This window comes from Lactuca serriola, unplaced genomic scaffold (assembly GCF_051521515.1).
Source record: "Lactuca serriola cultivar US96UC23 unplaced genomic scaffold, Lser_US96UC23_V15 Lser_V15_Un116, whole genome shotgun sequence".
In the NCBI taxonomy this organism is placed as follows: domain Eukaryota; kingdom Viridiplantae; phylum Streptophyta; class Magnoliopsida; order Asterales; family Asteraceae; genus Lactuca; species Lactuca serriola.
Window position 1 is genome coordinate 1 of NW_027629714.1, and position 5,000 is coordinate 5,000.

The window sequence follows — 5,000 nt, forward strand, 5'->3', positions numbered from 1 at the left end:
CGAATACGAACCGTGAAAGCGTGGCCTAACGATCCTTTAGACCTTCGGAAGCTAGAGGTGTCGTGGTGTTACCATTGTGATAACTGGCTTGTGGCAGCCAAGCGTTCATAGCGACGTTGCTTTTTGATCCTTCGATGTCGGCTCTTCCTACTGGCTGTAGCTTAATTCACCAAGTGTTGGATTGTTCACCCACCAATAGGAACGTGAGCGCCTGGTTTAGACCGTCGAGGACAAAGTTAATGGATTCACCATGACGCTGTCGCAATAGTAATTCAACCTAGTGGCCGAGAGGAACCGGTTGATCTCGGCACAATCGTCATCGCGCTTGTTGAAAAGCCAAAGGCGTCAAGCCACCGTGCGCCGGAGCCGCGACCGAACGCCTCTAAGTCGAATCCGCTAGAAGCGACGCGTGTGCCCGCCGCCCTCGTTTGCCGACTGCCGCAGGGGCCCTCGGCCCTCAAAGGCACGTGTCGTTGGCCACCGCGCGACGGACAGGCCGGCAGCCGCCATGAAGTATAATTCCCATCGGGCGGCGGCATCCTTCGCGTACGACTTAAATACGCGACGGGGTATTGTAAGCAGAGTGGCTCTGCTGCCACGATCCACCGAGATTCACCAAGGCCGCCGTATTCGTCCTCCCCCCAAAACAAGCCCCCATTTTTCCTTCCATGCAACCGACGAGAGGTCGTTCCACACTTGGTAAAATTTCAGAAGTATTTTGTGACTTGGCTAAAAAGTTCCAAGTCAACCCAAAAGTTGCCCTTGTCGTATAATGAGTGATGATAGGCAATGGGGGACTACGACTACTGGTGCCCCACATATAATGAGTGGACAAGGCATGGTGTTGGGAATGCATCCTCGGGGAAATCGCTGTCTGCTCGGCCACCAAGCTCTTTATGCAATATGTATATATAGGGGTACATGGGGACCACCACTACCCTTGGTGCCCGACGGCGTGTTGGGAAACCTAAGCAAGCGAGGCTGGCGCGCAAAGCTACCCAAGGGAACAAGGCACCGGCTACACACATGCCTATGAACGGCCAAGGGAACAAGGCACTCTTGCACACACATGCCCATGAACGTCAAGGGAACGAGGCCCTTTGCCACACACATGCCCATGAACGACCATGGAAGCTAGGCCCCTTGCCACACACATGCCCATGAACGACCTTGGAAGCTAGGCCCCTTGCCACACACACATGCCCATCCATGAACGACCATGGGCCAGGCCCCTTGCCACACACATGCCCATCCATGGAACGCATCAAGGAAGCAGGGCCCCTTGCCACACACTTGCTCCATGAACGCCAAGGGAACGAGGCCCTTGCCATTACATGCCCATCCATGAACGACCAATGGAACGAGGCCTCTTGCCACACATGGCCATGAACGACCAAGGAAGCTAGGCTCCCTTGCCACACACATGGCCATCCATGAACGACCAAGGAAGAACGTGCATGTGAGGTCACAAGGCTAGGTCATGGCAAGCCACACACCAGATACCTATGGGAACAAGGCATCTGCCGTCAACATGCCCATCCATGAACGACCAAGGGAACGAGGCACCTTGCCACACACATGCCCATGAACGACCAAGGGAACAAGGCACCTTGCCACACACATGCCCATCCATGAACGAACAAGGGAAGAATGCATGTGAGGCTTCCAGGCTAGGTCATGGCAAGCCACAAGGCCGTGGATACCTATGGGAACAAGGCATCTACACACAAAGACGCCCCATGAACGACCAAGGGAACGAGGCACGCATACACACATGCCCATGAACGATCAAGGGAACGAGCACCTGCTGCACACACACATGCCCATCCATGAACGACCAAGGGAACGAGGCACCTGCCGCCACACATGCCCATGAACGACCAAGGAACCAGGCACCTGCTACACACATGCCCATCCATGAACGACCAAGGGAACGAGGCACCTTCGCCACACAAGATGCCCATGAACGACCAAGAAACGAGGCCCCTTGCCACACACATGCCCATCCATGAACGACCAATGGAACGAGGCCCTTTGCCACACACATGGCCATGAACGACCAAGGAAGCTAGGCCCTCACACACATGGCCATCCATGAACGACCAAGTGGAACACAAGAAGCCCCGTCATCATTGCACCCCCATGAACGGCCAAGGAACAAGACTTCTTCCCAAACAGACACCCATGAAATCCACCAAGTGAACAAGGCTTGCTCCCACACATGTACCCATGAACGACCAAGGGAACAAGTCTACTTCCTCACACAAACACTCATGAACGACCATGAAATCAGTGGGCATCTTGGCCAAGCACACATGCCTCGAACGAACCAATCCCATCCTCATCGTTCTAAGGAACAAGGGGCCTTGACACAAACCAGAGCGTATTTCTAAGCAAGTCAAACGAAGGAAGGGAGCAAAGTGTTGTAACCCTAATCCGTTTAAGTGTTGTAGTTCCTACTTACTACATAGTCACTGTTCGCTCGTGCTCTTTCTGTTCATCCAAGCGACTAATGAATAGCTAGAAGCCTTATCTGCCTGCCTATCAGTAGGCGACAGACAAAAACCCGAACACGATATATTTCCATTTCAAGGTCTATGTTCACAATGACCCACGCAAAGTTTCAATGACATTCCAACTTCATTTGAGCTGCATATCAACAAGTAGGGAACCGAACGCTTCAAGGCATATTGTGTGATAGGTCACATTACTTGTTTCAAACATGACATTTTTTTATTTCAACGCCTTTCATTTATAATAAAAAGCATCCCTACAAAATTTCGTGTGAATCCGAATTAATTCAGCGAGTTATGGACGATTTCGCAAAATTATGCATCCCCGGGCAAATCAATGTCCGGTTCGTCACCAAGCTCTTTGTGCAATATGTATATATAGGGGGTACCAGACTGCCCCATTTGCCGCCTTTTCGGGGTGTTCAGCGCCCGCAGCCGTCGAGGCTGGCACGCCGAGGCCATGGCCAAGGCGCCCGGTCTTCACGAAAACGAGGCCATCAACGCCCCCATAGACGCCCCACTCGCGTGTCCCCTCGCCCCGACGTCGTGCGTGTCCAAAAATTATGCATCATCGTGTGAACCACGTCCGTTCCCGTCACCAAGCTCGGGCAGGCATATAGGGGGTACCATGTCCTCATTTTGCAGGCCCACTAAGCGATGGGCAGCTCGCAGTCATGAGGCCGTATCGAGCACCAACAAGGCAAGCCAAGCCAAGCCCCACGACCCATGAAAGAGGCCACCACCCCCAACACGCCGCCTTGATTTCTCGAACGATGGCCTGAGAAATAGCCCTGCTGCTCTTGATTTTCCTCGACGCTCGGCGCATGAACCAGCTCCCGTTGCCTTGATTTTCCTCGACGCCGTGCGCACAACCGAGCTCGTTGCCCCTTGATTTTCCCCCGCCGTGCGCATATTAAAAATTATGCATAATCGTGGAAATCCATGTCCGTTCCTCGTCACCAAGCTCTTTGTGCAATATGTATATATATAGGGGGAGCCGAGTGAGCACGGTGTGCAAGGGTGACCCGCCATGGCCTTTTCGTGTCAAAGCGTATCATGGGTGACGGTTGCTTAGTTCCGAGTTGCTTAGATAATACCCCTCCGAGTGGGGGCCTTGCCAAAAGCGGGGATGCTCGTCGTGTCGCTGCTAATAACAAATTCGGTGGTTGTGGTCTAGCCTTGGAAATGTGGGATGGAGTCATTCGTGTGGCAATACGATGACGATGTGTGCTTGCTAATCTTGTTCGACGTGCTTCGGCTAGCCAAAGATTACATAATGTGCCGATGACGTGTGCTGATAGGCGTTAAAGTGGCATGTGTTGCTTTTTGTGATACTACTACTTACAGACGCCTGGCTCATCTTGTTAGACGTGTGTTGCGCAAGAGTCGCCATTGGTTAAGCACCGATAACGTGGAGGACAGCATTATCGGGAAGCATTGTCGTATATTCGTGATCATCACGGCGTGTTGAAGTTATCTTGGAAGTGACAAAAGACGCTAAGCCTGCCAGCGTCTTGTGTGGAAGTGGGTAGCTTCGTACACCGCATCAACCCAAGACTTGCCTTCTCCGAGGCAATGTCTTGACAGGCCCATGGCTCAGCCTAGTGCTGGCCGATTGCAGATCAAAGAGATAGGCATTAAGAGGTCCCTTTACTATCCTCCAAGCACATACCACACATTGCCCATGCCCGCCTAGCAATGATGTGCTTAGGCCGGCCACCGTCCCTTGTTGCGCATCGTCAGTGCATTCTGGGGTTGTTTAAGCTCGTGGTTGCTTGCATGGCCTTGTGCCAAGTGGGTGGTCGCTAGTTTGATGATCTTCGGGGACGTCTACCCTAAAGGTGCATGAGTGTGTTTGGTTTGTAACGGTGGCCGGATGTCTGCCGCGTGAACTTCCATGCGTTCTTACCTCTTCAGTTGTGTTACAAGGCGAATTTGCCTTGAACATTGTGGGTTCCTCGTGTTGCATACCTAATTGATGGCATTATGCCGTTTCAACAAAGTTTGCTTTCGGGCACATCGCTTGCGGTGCCTACGAACCTTGGGAAGTCGTCTTTGTGGTCCATGTTGTCAATGTGGATGTGTCGATGGCATGGCCTATGAAGTGTTGCTTGGTCTCTTGGATATGGAAGTCAGCACGGGTCACCATGATCAGCGTGCTTGGTTCGATGAGCGTTTTCGCTTTTCTAGACGACCGTCTACCTTGCATTGACTTGTTGGTGGTAGACCGAGTCGAAGAGGAATGCTACCCGGTTGATCCCCGCGTAGTCATATGCTTGTCTCAAAGATTAAGCCATGCATGTGTAAGTATGAACAAATCGTACCGTGAAACCCGCGAATGGCTCATTAAATCCCGCTTATAGTTTACTTGATGGTATCTCGCTACTCGGATAACCGCAGTAATTCTGTGAGCTAATACGTGCAACAAAACCCCCGACTTCCGGAAGGGATGCATTTATTAGATAAAGGTCGACGCGGCCTCCGCCC

The 5,000-nt window shown here is 52.2% G+C and overlaps 1 pseudogene; it reads left to right on the forward strand.

Annotated features, from left to right (window-relative positions):
• The first annotated feature begins 4,759 nt into the window (after positions 1-4,759).
• LOC145078134 (18S ribosomal RNA) overlaps positions 4,760-5,000 on the forward strand; it is a 1,799-nt pseudogene continuing 1,558 nt past the window's right edge.